This window comes from Papaver somniferum, chromosome 8 (genome assembly GCF_003573695.1).
Source record: "Papaver somniferum cultivar HN1 chromosome 8, ASM357369v1, whole genome shotgun sequence".
In the NCBI taxonomy this organism is placed as follows: domain Eukaryota; kingdom Viridiplantae; phylum Streptophyta; class Magnoliopsida; order Ranunculales; family Papaveraceae; genus Papaver; species Papaver somniferum.
In genome coordinates this window covers 170,287,315-170,303,679 of record NC_039365.1, presented here as the reverse complement: position 1 = coordinate 170,303,679, position 16,365 = coordinate 170,287,315, and positions in this window count along the sequence as shown.

Genomic DNA, 16,365 nt, shown 5'->3' with positions numbered 1-16,365 from the left:
ACTTTCAAATGACTATAGTTCTAATGAAAACTGAACTTATTATATATTACAAATGGTCCAGAAAAACTCACATCCTCAGAGCTTGAATCATCTGAACTATCATCAGTACTTGATTCGTTTTCTTCTTGAAATTTCCATTCTTAGTTAAAGGAGCTGCAACCTTTTTAGATGTAGCAGCAGCTAAGAGACAAACTTTTCTCAAACATAACATCTTTTAAATGCAAAATAAACAAACCCACAAAAAGAAAAGGTACTCACTTTCTCGGAATCACTATCAAATCCGATTCAGAGTAGCAAGATTCTGGTTTTTCCTTCTTAACTGCTACTTGTTTTGTAACATGAAACACAGGTTTCTGAAATAACATGTGGGACAAACTAGAAATTAAAAACTACACATACATTACTTCAAGGGTATAAATAACAGGGAAAGATTGCAAGACCTAGTTCTTACACATTTGCTTCTTCTTATGACCACCTTCTCAAATAATTTCCAGCCTTTTAAGAATTGCAAGCACTTGGTCCTATTGAAAGTAAGTAATCTAAAAGGGAGAACTTAACTGACTCTTCCCTACAGCTTTGAGCTAAATATCTGCTGGGTAATGCTTTTTGCTTTGCATCATGGTGAACTAGTAAGAGCCACCTCTATTAGGACATGGTTTACAGCCTCAAAGCTCTCAGACAATGGTAAGATACAATCCATAAATTACTTGCTGCAAGTCCCGCCAATTTATTCACTAATGCCTCACTTGTTGATGCACTGCCAATTTTCTTCTTCTCTGACCTACAAAAATCCCAATTAAATTGAACCCAAGAAATCAAATTACAAAAGTAAAGAAGAAAAATTGAAATTGGATCTACAAAATTGAATTTTTTTTGTTTTTAATAAAGTGACCAACTTTTTGAACCATATTTAAGAAATTAGCCATTTTTTGGAACTGTTATATAAATTGTATGTAATACTAAGAAACCCAAAAAAAAAAACTGAAGCAAGTGTTTACATACGGACAACAGGGTAACAATTCAATTTCTCAAACTCTAAGCATCATACAATGGTTATCAGTATACGAAAGCGGACTAAATCATATGTATTCTACCTCTGTCCATTTAAGATGAAATGTATACAATAGACAGAACTTTAATGTCAAAATACAGAACGCTAAAAAAAACATACAAGTAAACGAATTGAAGCAAATAAGGTGAATACATATTTGAATTAGCTCTAACATGAGTGTAAAGAATGAGAGCATGGCTGAACACACATTCATATAGGATACACCATGTTGAAGAACAAGCATTATATCCAATAAAATATGTATTCTAAGCAAACACCATGTTTCTAAATCCCACAAAAAAGAACAAAAAAACAAATCCAGACTAACCCCTGAATGAAAATTTAAGCAAACTTCAAACATACAAAACACAACAAAACCCATATCAGTACTATTTATGAAGTGCTAGTTAACTATAGAAGGATAGACTATCACTCTAACCAAGGTCAAAAAGTATAAATCCCCTTTTCAAAAACAAAACAAGAACCCCTAAACAGAGATTAAAACCCAATAACCTATTTTTCAGACAAACAGAAACCCTTAAAAAAAATTCCTCAAAAATTACACAAAAAGCATAGAAGATTCAAATATCCTAGTGCAAATCACACAGAAAACAAGTTGTATTAAAAAGGAAAAGAAAGTTCAAAAATCACAAAATCAAAAACTAGCAAGAGATTCAGAGGTAGATTCACAAACCTTTGAACACAGCGACTCCTCCAAATGGACTTCCAAACTAACCCTGAAAAAAAGGAGAATTAGAGAAAAATCAGTACCAAAATCTTAGTATGAAACCTTAAAATAAAAACCCAAAACCATTTTTCATGAAACCCTAGTACGTGAAATTGATAATATGAAACATTGAAACTGATATTCGAAATTAAAATTAAACTGAAACTGACCAGATTAAGAGATGCAGCCACTGTGAGCAATAGATGTGAAAGATAGACAGATAAACAACCCCTAAGTTTCCAGAAAAAATTTAGAACCTGGTTTGGAGACCAGATTATATAGAAAAGATAAAAGAGAAGGAGGGAAATTTCGTGAATTTTTGAAACCATTCTAAAATTGAAGCGGGAGAAGAAATTTGGTGAATTTTTGGAGCGGGAGAAGAAAAGAGAAGAGGGGGAAATTGGAGATCTTGCTTTTTCTCCAACTTTTTACGTTATGAACGAGGTGAAGGCACAGATGTGGTTGAAACTTTAGCCACGTTAACAATTTGATCACCGTTTATTTTTATTACCCATAATCGATGGTCAATATCCCTTTTGTTTCGCTCATAAGGATCCAATGAGATAGAGGGTTAAAAATGAAGTTATTTTCTTCATACGCATCGCATATTTGATGGTTCAAAATTAGTCATAATTTCAGGTTTCGTTTCGTTTATCAATTTATTTGTGTTTTCTTTGTGCTTTTGTGCTTTCTATTTGTGCTTCCGGTTTGATAAAGGGTGGTCATACGGATTAGGGATATTTTGGACGGTAGAGATTTCATTTAAGACTGTCATACGGATCATGGAAAGTGTGTTTTCTTTGTGCTTTTGTGCTTTCTCTTTGTGCTTCTGGTTGGAATTTCGACTAGTCACATAGGTCATGAAGTAATTTCGACTAGTCATACATGTCATGAAGTAGTTTTACTGTGTGATACGTCATCGAAATTGATAAATCTGAAGCTTCGGGAGGGTTCTGACTTCAAAATAAGCATGTTACATTTCCGAAATCGATAAATACGAAGCTCAAGGTCGATTCAAACTTCAAATTCAGTATAACGACAAACAAACTATATATGAACCAAGAAGCTCGGTTCATATTCATGTAGCTCCGGGAAGGTTCTAACTTCAAACTTAGCAGGATACATCATCGAAATCGATAAATAATTAGCTCGGCGTCGATTCGAACTTCAAATGTGGTATAACGGCAAACAAACTATGAACCACGAAGCTCCAAAAGGGTTCTGACTTCAAACTTAGCATGATACATCATCGAAATCGATAAATACTTCCTTGAGGTACACGTATAACTTGGTAGTTTGAGTTCACGAATTGGGTTGGTAAGCATACCGGTAAGCACACCATCCCTGTCGAATATTTTCAGATACATTCAAACTATTTTCTACGAGTCAAGCTTGTATTGATGAATATCTCGAAATATGATCCCAAGCAACAGTCATTCACACACTTTATGAATTTAGTTAAGAACAACTTATTGTTTATGAACTATGTAATGATTTAAGATTGATCATTCGAGTATAGACCGAGTAAAGACATTCGTCATTGATGTCATTTGGGAATGTTTCGAATCGGTTAAAAGAGAATCATGAATATGGATACAGGACGATATGAATACCCAGGGAGTCGACATTTGACTTGGTTAAAAGAGAAACTACGCGAGGGTTCTGAATTCAAACATACCATGATATGTCATCGAAATCGATGAATATGCAGCTGAGTGTCGATTCGAACTTCAAATGTGGTATAACAACAAATAAACTATAAACCACAAATCTCCGGGAGGCAACTAACTTCAAACTTAACAAGAAACATCATCGAAATCGATAAATATGTAGCTAAGTATCGATTCGAACTTCAAATATGGCATCAAGGCAAACAAACTATGAACTACGAAGCTCCGGGAGGGTTCTGATTTCAAACTTAGCATGATACATCATCGAAATCGATAAATATGAAGCTAAGATTCGATTTCAACTTCAAATATGGTATGAAATCTTAAAAACCGTGAACCAAGAAGATCCAGGAGGGTTCTGACTTCAAACTTAGCAGGATACATCATCGAAATCGATAAACATGAAGCTCAATGTCAATTCAGACTCTAAATATGGTATAACAGCATACAAACTATGAACCAAGAATCTCCAAGAGGCTCTTGTGAAGAATTTGACTTGGAAGAGGTCATTAAGGATGATATGAGAAACATTTGTAGGTTTAGAGATCCGACGAAGATTCCAACTTAGTGAAAGAAGTCCTTAAGGATAATATGAATAGTATTATTGACCTACATCGAACTGCCGATTGTACTAAAGGTCGATTTCCCGAAAATGAATTGACAATGAACAACATTCTAATATTAGAATTTGGACACTAGACATAAAACGTATTTTTGACCTACAATGAACTGAAGACTCGAAAAATCTCATTCTTCACCTTGGTAAATATTTGTTTCCTTCCAAACTAAAGTTTATGTTGGTTATACAATTATCGACTTTTGACTTGGGATTAATTCTTAAGAATGTGGTCTGGGAATCAATTTAAATTTGCAAGTTTAGATTTCGGACTTATGTGAATTTTGCCGAATAAAATCGAGTTTACAAAAATGAATCGATAACGAACAAGACTGACATTATATAGATTGAACGCTCATATGAAGATTATAATTTTGACCCTACGAGATCAATATATAATTTCTCATCCAAAGGTGAACCACATTTTCTTAACATTTTCTAAGTTTGGTCAGTGGATGAACTATTAAATGCTCATTCAAAAGAAGCCTCACCTCTTCAAGGATACAACCAACCTAATCAGTAATCTCTATATGCCTTTGCAGCTTCAAAACTAAACCCATTTACAGATTATTAACCATTGAGAAAATAGAAATCCCTTACACAGTCTCTAACAATTCAAATGGTGCGTCTTAGAGGCCTTAGCCATTTTTGATCATTCCCAACTATAGAAATGTATCTGTGCAGAAAACATAGAAAACTGATAAGCAGAATTACAATAAATTTTTTAAGAAGTTACGGCATCATAGGTTAACAAAGTGCATTAAAAATCTGAATGCATGTGATGAAGAAACGGTATATATACACATTCATAATTTTTACATTACCGTCTCAGGAACTTTGCTGAACACCAATGTCTTAGCAATGGGTGAACAATCAATTCCAGTGACATCTGACCAAAGCTAGCTTTGGTTTCCAGGAGATTTTAAGGGATCAAGAAACATGATTTGCAAATTGGTGGAATTGTGGCTGTCACATCTTCAGACATTGGTGGTGTGCACATCCGACTAAATTTTTCACAAATTGCTGGTGCACATAGCTGTTTCAGTTTGTCGACAAGTAATACGAGAGGTAAGTTCTAAATTAAAGGATCTTAATTATACCCATTTGGTGGTGCTGTATTGAATTATATGCGCATCTCTTTCTCAAGAACCCTTAATACAGAACACGGATGATAGTACTCGTATGACCACCTTCTCAAGTGCCTTTAAGAACAAATAAAGATCCATCTTATGGTCCCAAAGATTGACAATACAGTAGATGACACTCTATGGATAAATAAAGATATTAGAGACAAAGCTCAAGCATACAGGTTTCAGCGTGGTCGACCACCACACATAACAACTATGATGAAAGAATAAAGTTTGGCTCAAATAAAACAAAAATCAAAGATGGGGGCAAAGAAAACAAGAAGAAACAGCGGAGGGCAGTATGCTACTACTAGTAGTTGATTAAGAGATAATGAAAATTAAGATTATACGTAAGGAAATTAAACTCCCACTGGTTCCAGCATTTTGATTAAGTTAATATGGATACTTTATTTCAGTGTCAACTAAAAAGTTCAGAGACTAATCTCCCTCGAATTTCTAATGACAACCTATTTTTTGTCCAAGAAGTAACAAAAAGATAACATGTCATGGTCAAGTACAAGCTCAGTTCTTACCGTAGGCCGAGTAAAAACTGAACAAACTGTATTCTCATGTCCAGAGAGAGCATAGGCAAGCATCTTCGGACGGATATCCCACACCTATGGAGCCTAAAAGAAAGAAAATAAATTTATGTGCAACAAATAAGACTTCTTTTGCATATAACAACCAGCTTGTGATGTCAAAAATCTCAAATTAAGACCTCCATCTTTCATTGAACAAATCTGCAGAAGTCAATTAAGGGATTGCAGCACTTGATAAGAAATCATATTAAAGGGTCAATTCATATTTCATACCCGAAAAACAGAGTCCCTTCCTCCAGTAAGTACAACATCAATGGGATAAAGAGCTAAGAAGTAAACACCACTCAGATGCCCCTGATGATCGACTGACCTGCCAAAGATAACTCCATACCATTAAGTTATTCAGGAAATCCATTAATATCTAATAACAAAAGAAATACATCAGAATTTCATAATTGCAGCCTGCAATAAAACATTTTTAGAAGTCACTCTACCATCCACTTCAAGCCACAGGTTCACCCCTGCATATGCATGTACCTGCTACGTGGCGCAGCTTAAGCAGAAGACATCCGCCGAGTTTCTCCTCCTCAGCATTTTATCTTTTATTACCTTAATTTCTTTATAGAGCTTCTCCTCCTCAGCATTGATCTTTTCAAGTGTGATGCAGTAGGCACCAGGTTTGCACGGCTCATTTGGGTCATGTGATTCAATATCATCTCTGCTCTCTCGACTGAAATGATTTTGAAGACCAACTCGAAGACAATGCACTATGAACCTTTGCTGACTTGAAGCTTTTCCCTATAAAAGAAATAGTACTTAGAATGGAAATCCTTGTTTCAAGCACAGGAACAACAAACCAAAATCAAGATGCGCTAAAATTTACTCATTCAAATGATGTATATCGATTAAATGCATACGCCAAATGATAGTCCAATCAGTATTAGAGGGTCTTTAGAGTGTCAGAACCCATTTGACACATACTATTGTTTAGATGCAAAGAAATTGACCACAATGTAGTTGCCTTAAAATGTCATTCTGCTTATAAGAGTAGGTTAGTTTTTTGGGCATGGATAGTCCAACAAACTCATGAACTTATATATCCCAAAGTCCTGCATCACTCTAGAAAAACAATAAGTATTAAACTCAGAGTTATGCACTCATAAAACAGCAATACAATCGTGTTGTTTCTCTTATGATCCTCAAAATATGCAACCGTGATAGTAAGTTCTTAAAACCAGTTCACAATAACATCATCAACAACAAAAAAATTAAACTCAATCCATACACCAGAATAGGTAGATATAATCTACACCTTCCTAAAATGACTAAGGTTGCAATGAGGCCTTCGCCCTTCATCTTATAGACTATTTTTAGCAACATGCATTCAATCATCAAAACTCAATATATGCTTAACCGAATCCAAATGCAGAAATAACACACCACTAAACTACCAAGCACTGGCAACATTGATGAGAACATTAAACCAATCCGAATTCAATGTGAAACAAAGATTACGGCAAATTGAAATAAAAAACATAACTTAATAGATACTTTCACCATTAATTGTAATACAAGTTAGAGATAAGAAATTACTCTGGATGGATTCAAAATCGTGACGAATAGAATCACCCCTATTAACTTCCAAGAGAACAACTACATCTCCCACTGAATCAAAAGCTGTCAATCCAAACTATTAAAATATGAAATCATACACAACAAATGAACTCTTAGATTCATAAACAGATTTGTAGAAATAGGAAACCAAATAAGACTCACAAATTAATTTAAGGCAAATTTTAAAAACCCCTAGGTTCAAAAACCCCCAAATTAAAACGAATTTTAAAAATCCCGTTCAAACCCTAGGTTGATAATTGAAAAATTGTAACAAAAGTAATCGAAGAAAAATAAGAGAAATCATACCAGCAACTGAATGAGTTGAAGAAAACAAATTCGATCAGTTATTATTTCTCTTCAAGTTCCTCTGAAACTAATGAGTTGAATAGAAATAGAAATTAATCATAAGAATGACGATGGGTATTTAATCAATCATAAACAATCAATAAGAACGATAATGGATCTGGGTTCTTTGAGTTCAATTTCAGAATTTTGTTCTCAGGTTTTTGATTGGAGAAGAGATATAGATAATGAATTTGCTTCTGTCGGCCGGGTCCTTTGGGAAGAATAGCTAAGTAAAAATTCGGTTCCCATATCATCTTGGTTCCGGGATTTAAGTTATTCTAAGATTCTACAACTTAAATTGGTTCCAAACAAAAGATTTATAAATCTTAAAACTCTATTCTACATTTTCTAATTTTGAAAATAAATCATTGTGTTAGGTATGTCAAAGTGTGTTACAATTAAAAATGATAAAGAGTTATAAACTTGGGGTTCATTTTAGTATACATCCAATTTTGGGTAGAAATAGTTGTAATAGTAATTTAATTAAAAGTGTGTTAGAAATGAATAACTAATAATATAACACCATGAATAGTTATTTAGTTTTTATGAATTAATTCCTACTTATGGTAACTATTTCCTAATTTGTTAACTCCTTATAACGGTTACTAGAATCATAATGGATCATTTGAGTTAGCAAAATAAAACTAGTTAGGAAAGTCATTGTTACAAAAACCTAGATTTAGTGTAGTGGGCGCGTCGTCCCCAGGATTAGACAGCCGAGATCAATCTCTTACACAATCACTCTTGCACGGTGAGAGGATGTGAAACTTTTACACTTCATTCTTGCTCAGAAACTCATTTAGAAAAATAGGAAATGTTCACACACTTATTTTTCTTTCTATAAAAATCTTTTCTTTTGTAAACTCAAGTCATAAAAAAGAAAAAACTCTCTCACTACAAAAGATATTTCAACAACTCTCCAAATTCTTTTTAACACCAAAACATAAACTCTCTCCTTTTTTTTCCAACCAAAATTCTGATTTATAGTCAAGAGTTTCAAAATAATTGAATGTTCTTGAAAATGTTATTATGGTGGAGTTAACACCATTAAAAACCACAAATATGTAATGGTTAAAATTTAATGATAACAAAATTAATTTTTCTTTTATGAAAAACTTAATTGCTATTGAAAACATATTTTATTGGGAATTCAATTTATGTTTTAAAGATATATTCCCAACACCTCTCTCTTGCTCGATCCTATATATGGTATCAGAGCAAGATGAGAGGAAGAGGGAGGAGAGGAGATAGAGTTCGAGAAAATTCACAAATTTTTTCGGTGGTATATGAAAGAAGAGAATTGTTGATGGTGTTCATGATCGATGCTCATCTGCAAAGGCTAGGAGGTGAGTTTCTTTTAGAAGTTTGTAGTACTGGTATTGTTGCTGAGTAAAAAACGCAGAGTCGTGAGTTAAGAACAACACGGGAACTGGTCATGAGTTATGGTGTGACGTTGCTAGTTATTAGGGTTTCAAGATGACCTAAAAATCAACTGAGAAGAGTACAGAGCCAAGGTGGATAAAGGTCAAGATGGAGCTGTTTAGAGTTTGTTCGTGAAGGCGTCAAAAAAAAAGTTGCGCAAAGTTCTGATTAACTGACGTTTTTGGTTTTGCTGGAGAAAATACGTAATTAAGGCTAAACCTAGGGTGGTTCAGTTCGTTTGGTTGAACTGTCGAAGTCAAGGAAGGAACAATGGCTCGAGAAAGTATTGAGAATTGTGTCAGGAGAGTTATTAAGAGGAACAATGGTACGTGTTGAATGTGTGTGGTTCATATTAGATTTCACCACTACAGAAATGCACATTGTGCTAGGTCAAAGCTGGACTAGCAGAAGTGAGAACGCTGTAAGATTGCTGCCATTAATGGTGGATGATGAATATTTGGTTGATCGCTTCCAAAAGGTTTCGCTGCTGCTGCTATTAACAGTTTCGACATTAGATGCTGTTATGTTCTAACGATGAAGATGGGTGATGGTTAGTAACAGATGGAGAACTCGAAAGTATTGCTGGTGATGATCGTGATGGTGACTGAGAAAGAGCTCGTGCTGGTGATGAAATTCCATGGAAGAAAAGAGAAATTGTTGTTGGAGTTGGAGCTGTGTGTTTCAAAAAGGAAAGAATAATTTATGGAAGTCACGGAGAAACTCGGTTTAAAAAAAAGGGGTTAAAAGTTACAGGGAAGAATGACGAGCTTGGTGATTCTCGTTGTTAGTTGATGCTGCCAAGAAGAATTGTTGTTCCCAGTGGTTGCGTGTTGCTGAGAAGACAAGGAAAGGAAGAGAAGTGGTTCGAGTTCGTTGTGTTATTCAGGAAAGTAGTTGATTCCACAGTAAGCATACGAAGACGAAGATGTGTTTTGTGATTAAAGGAGATAATTCAGGTGAGCTGATGCCAGGAAATTAGCGAGTCCTAGAGGTCTGGACGTTGATGTCATGAAGTTTAGCAGATACCAAATTGGTGAGAAGCGGAGAGTTGTTGCCGCTGTTGTGAAGGGAGAACTGATTCGATGAAATCCAGTTAAGAAAGAAAGAATTGGTTGTTTAGTTGTTCGTTTGAGATGATGGACAGAGAAGCAGTTAGGGTTTTACAACCTGAGGATTCGATTGATTGAATAATTGTCACACTTAACAGAAGGGTTATTGAAAGTCTGTAACAATTTGGGTGTTACAAAGGTTAGGTTCACAGTTGGAGGAGAACTGTTGCAGTTGAACAATTACAGAATTAACAGAAGAAAAGCTCACAGTTCGTGACAGTAAGTGTGATGATAGATTGAACAAAAGGTGTCAGTCTTAACAGGCGTGGCTGAAAGCATTTTTGTGAAAGGTAATAGTATGATGTGATTATTGGTGATGGTTAAGAACAAGGGTTGTTGTGACAGAGCATTGTTTGATTTTAGAAGGTAAAGAAGTTATTGGGTGACTGGTTGATTCAAAGGGTTAAGTCATGAATTCGAAATCAATGAGGATGGAGGATCAAATCTTGTATTGCAGTCAAGAAGGATTGGTACAGTTTGATGGCAGATCAAAGGTATTTCATTAAAAAAGGACTGGTACGGTTTGATTAAGTTGACTAGAATTCAAAAACTTAGAATGACAAGGTATGTTGGGTGGTTATGTTTGAGCTTAAGGGAGGATGGTATCATGTTAAGCTCAAACATGGTAATTGAAGAGTTTGTGGCAGAAACTTGGAAGTCTTACTAAGTGTGGCAGATTTTGTGTTAGTTATTGCTTGTGGCAGAAGCGTAACAAAAGAAAGATGGTGAGAGAATCTTGAAGAACAAAGAAGTGTGAAGGTTTCGCAACAATAGCGTGACTGGAACAAGAGAAGAAGAAACAACAACAATGTTATGAAGAAACAAAAGTAATCACCATGTGGTAATGAGAGATTGAAGAGATGAGACGTCACCCGAAACTCCCGGTGGATGGCCAGTGACCCAAGGTTGTGATTGTGAGTTGTGTGAAACAATCCAAGTGGGTATTTGGCTAGAGTTGTGTGAAGCAATCCCAGTGGGGATTTGGCTAGAGTTGTGGAGAAATTCCATTGTGGAATTTAAGAAGTGAAGACAACAATAGTGGGTTAAAATCCCATGAGTTGTAAAATGAAATGATACCTGTAAATATCGAAAAATGAGGTGAGCTAGATCATTACAATAACTGAAATGATACCTGTAAATATTGAAATATGAGGTGAGCTGGATCATTGCAGTAGTGATAAAGAGTAAACAAAAGTATGAAGCTGAGCTACAATGCTCGGTGATGAGTTTGATGAGTTTTTTTTTGTTTGGTTAGCAAGTTGTATAGAGCACAACGAGGTGTTTCTAGCTTGTTAAGGATTTTTCAAGAATTGTGTTCCGCTGCGATGAAGAAGAACGTGAAAGAAGTTTGTGATTATTGCTATGGTATAAAAACAGCACGAAGTGAGTGTTTGATGATTGTTGTTAAGCAAATGAAGAAGATTGATTTGTTAGCCGAGTTACAGTTTGAGCTGCGGTTTGTGAATTGAGTTTGATAATGATGACGAAATTCTGGTATAAGAAAAGACAAGAGCGTGTTAACATTTATCAATGGAAGAAGAGGATAGAAAATGATAAAAGACAAGGACGTGCAAACGTTTATCAATGGAAGAAGAGGTTTACGGAATTCACGTTGAATGATATCTTGGTTTAAGGGAGGATGTTGGAAGTTAAACCAAGATATGGTGATTTGGTTTGTGGATCAACTATGGTTGTTGACACAGTAAGGGTGGATCAACATACGTTGTTGACACACTGTGCGATATTATGGAAGTCGAGTTTACTTTAGAAGCAAGATGTTTGAGTTCTAGAGAGTTCTAGAAGAGTTTTATTTAGAGTTTGATTTATGTTAGGAAAGTGTCTTTGTTTATAGTTTTGTTTTTATTAGGAAAATACTTTGAATGATCGTCAAGTTTGTGAGACTATAAGTAGTCTATCGATCCATAATAATTGTACACCAAACTGATTATCAATGTAATCGTTTTATTGCTTCCGCGTTGTGCTCTCCTCTCTCTTGATCGATCCTACACAGGGGATGCTGGCTAGCTAAATGAAAGTGAGTAGTAGTTTCCTTTGTGTTTCGAAAATTGCGGTTTGATTTTCAAGTACATTGAGTTGTGTCAGATGTTGTCGATACTCTTTGTTTACTTTGATTTTCTCTTGCTTTAGCTTTACCATTGTTTTGTTGCTTTTTCTAGACCTTTTTGCTCTCTTCTAGTTGTATGCGCGTGCACATGGCTTATGTGCTTTTGAATATATTCTCTTGATCGATCAAAAAAAAAGAAAGAAAAAAAGAATGATTTTATCGTGTTATGGCGAAAATGGTAAGCTTTATACCATGTTAACATCTATCTTGAATCCTTGATGTAAATAAAAAAATTGTGAATGTTAGAATAAATTTTGTTCGACCCCATAGGACAAGTCCTGGCTCCGTCCCATCCGAACTAAAGGTTCACTCCATCACCATATTTATGTTAAGTTGTAGAAAGTGAAGCACACAAAGCCCTAACAAAAAAGTCCACAAATATTAACACAAACTTGATTAGGAAACTTACAAACTACTCCTAACTTGATTAGGATTTCTTAACGTGGAAAATGATCAAAACACAACAACTCATTGATTTCCTTAGGTAATATATATCTTCTTTGAAAACCCTTTTCGACTTCTTCCTCATCCTCCAGAAACTCAAGCATCAGCATTATCTTTGAGGAGTCAGGAATCAGTCAAGACTCTAGAATGGATTTTTCTATCTGTAAAACTGCTAAAGCTATTATTAAAAATTTAATGGAGTTGCAGTATGCAATCCTTGCTATTTGGAATTCAACAGAATGATGAACTTGATGAACAAACACAATATTTCAGAAAGCACGCGCTATTTAGCCAATTGGGTAAGCATCCATTCTCTAGGTTGTGTATATATTCGTAAAAATCGTCAAACTCACTGCCTGCAGTTCATATTAACTCATATACTAGCTTTTTATCCATACTTCTTGTCAGTATAGGATCAGGCTGCAAACAAGTATTAAACCAAGGTCGTAGATATACCTGCATGCAACTAATAGGAAGTCAAATCAAGTAAAATCCTTTTGACTTGACTTAGTTCTTTGAGTCAGTTAGCTTTGAATCAGAATAAGTTTTCTGTCTGAGTAATATGTCTGATTCAGACACATTAAAATCTTTTTAATAAATATGTCTGAATTGTGTGTCTTTCAATGTATTCATTTTGTCTGTAATACAAAGTATTTTTCTTCATCTTCTTTGCTTACAATTTTCTGTATCTTGATTATCATGAAATCCTAGATTTCTCATGGTATCAGATAGGTTACGTTCTTAAGGTTCTTTCAATTAGCTTATAACAATTTTATCAACAATTTTTAAAGCTTCAATTTGGGTAATATCATATTCAAGAAATTTTTCCCACAAATCAATTTGTAGGGTTCTTGGAAGATTTTATGGTAGCAACACGATCAACTGATTACAGCAACAAAAATACAAATCGAGATTTCAGTCGTTCTTCAATTTTGGATCTAGAAATTTCACAGAACACTCAACATCAAAATACATTGTCTTCCACTGGTAATTCAACTTCCCTTCCTGTTACAAATATATCAAATTTTATCTCCATGAAATTAGATCATTCAAATTATCTTCTCTGGAAAGATCAGTTTGAGGGTGTGTTATTCTCTTGTGATTTATATGGTTATGTTAGTGGAGAAATTGCTGAACCACCTCAAAAAGTAATGGTTGATGGTAATGAGAATGTTAACCCAGAATGGGTTTATTGGAGGAGATTAGATAGATTTGTTTCTACTTGTCTTAAAGCTACTTTTACTCCAACTGTTAGTGGTGATGTTCTTGGATTATCTACTACAAAAGAAATTTGGGATTTCCTTCAAATGAGTTTTAGAACTCAATTTCTTGCTAGGAAAAGTATGCTAAGAAATCAATTACATAGTATTAAAAAGGGTAATATGTCTATTGTGCAATATCTTCAGAAAATTAAGAGTATTACAGATTCATTGGCTGTCATTGGTGAGAAAGTCAGTGATACAGATCTTATGATGTTTGTTATGAATGGTTTGGGTAGTTAATATGATATTTTTGTTATATCTTCACAAAGCAGAGAGACACCTTATACTTTTAGAGAAGTGAAATCTAAGCTACTTTCTCATGAGCAATTCTTAGCAGAAAGAAAACATCAAAGTGCAACTTTATATGATGATCAAAGTGCCACAAATTTTTATTCAAGGAATGGTTCTAATGCTTATAATAATAACAGAAGAAATGGTGGACATAATAGGAATAATGGGTATAATGGTGGTGGAAATTACAAGAATAGTCAATATCAACATGGTTCTACTTCTAATAATTCTACTAGCAATTATCAAAATGGGTCTAGCTCAAACAGTGACAGAAGTCCTTATATGGATTATTCAAAATTGTTCTGCCAAATTTACAAGAAAACTGGGCATACTGCAACAAGGTGTTTCTTTAGATATCATCCACCATCTGGTACTTCAATTGTTCAGAAAGTTGAAGCTAATTTTGTTGCTTCTGATGCTTCAATGGATCATTCAACTTCAATTAATTCTGCTGGTACTTCACAACATGCTTTCACCAGTTTAAATGTTAATGATGCTGCAGTCAATGATGATCCTTCTTTATCAAAAACAGTTTGGATTTCTGATAGTGGTGCCACTACTCACATGACTGGAGATAGGAATTTACTTCATAATACTTCTACTTATAAGGGAAAGGATCATGTTATGCTTGGAAATGGTAAGAGCTTATCCATCTCTTTTACTGGTTGTGCAAATCTTGTTACACCAAAAACCAGTTTTAGACTAGACAATATGTTGTATGTACCTGATATGAAACACAACTTTCTATCCATTGCTAGATTTACAAAAGACAATTCATGCTATATTACTTTTGATCCATATGGATATGAGATAAGAAGCTTACATGATCATGTTTTGCTTGCACATGGTAAAATGATAAATAATTTGTATCCTATTACTTCTATTGAGCTGTAATTTTCTTTTTCTTCTCTTGTTGCTTCTTCTGATATTTGGCACAATAGATTAGGTCATCCTTCTTCAAATATTGTTCAGCAACTTCATAGTGACAAGAATATTATAGTCAAGGAAGTTAATTCTCATTCTTTTTGTCTTCCCTGTCAATTAGCAAAAAGTAAGAGTCTTCCTTTTCATCTTTCTTCTTCTCATGCTTCATCTCCACCTGCACTTGTTCATTGTGATGAGTGGGGACATTCTCCTGTTCCTTCCATAGCAGGGCATAGATATTATATTCTTTTTATTGATGATTTTAGTATATTTCATTGGATTTAATCCAATGCAAGTAAAATCAGAAGCTTTGCAATTTTTTCAGCACTTTAAGACTCTTACTGAAAAAAAATTCATGCTAAAATTCTTGCTTTTCAAACAGATGGTGCTAGTGAGCTAGTAAAAGGAGTTTTTAAAACTTTTTTAGACAATTCTGGTATTTTTTTTACGAATATCTTATCCGAAAACACCTGAGCAAAATGGCCTTGATGAAAGAAAGCATAGGCATATTGTTGAAATGGAAAAATACATTACTTTTTAATGCTTTTTGTCCCCAAGAGTACTGGTTTGATGCCTTTTTAGCTGCTACTTATCTTATTAATCGAACTCCTACTCCTATTCTTCATAATAAATCCCCTTTTCAAGTTCTTTACAATGAGCTGCCGAATTATTCGTTTTTACGCGTTTTTGGATGCATATGTTATCCTTTCTTAGGACATTCAAGAGTTGACAAGTTATCTCCAAAAACTATTAAATGTATTTTTGTTGGCTATAACACTCTCCATAAGGGTTAAAAGTGTTTTAATCCTGTAATTAAAAAGCTTTACATATCTAGACATGTTATCTTCTCTGAAAATGAGTTTTATTACTCTGCTCCATCCCCTGTTTCTCCTGTTTTAGAAAATGTGTCATCTATTTCTGCTCCTTCATCTGTTACTTCTATTATAACTAGATCTCAAAGGGGTATTACTAAGCCAAGAACATTTCCTGATCATGTCATGAATTTTTCTATTGAGCATTCTTCTGCTCTTACTTTTATTCTTCAAACTCCTTATGAGCCGAAAAACTTCAAACTGGCAATGCAAGATCCTAAATGGCT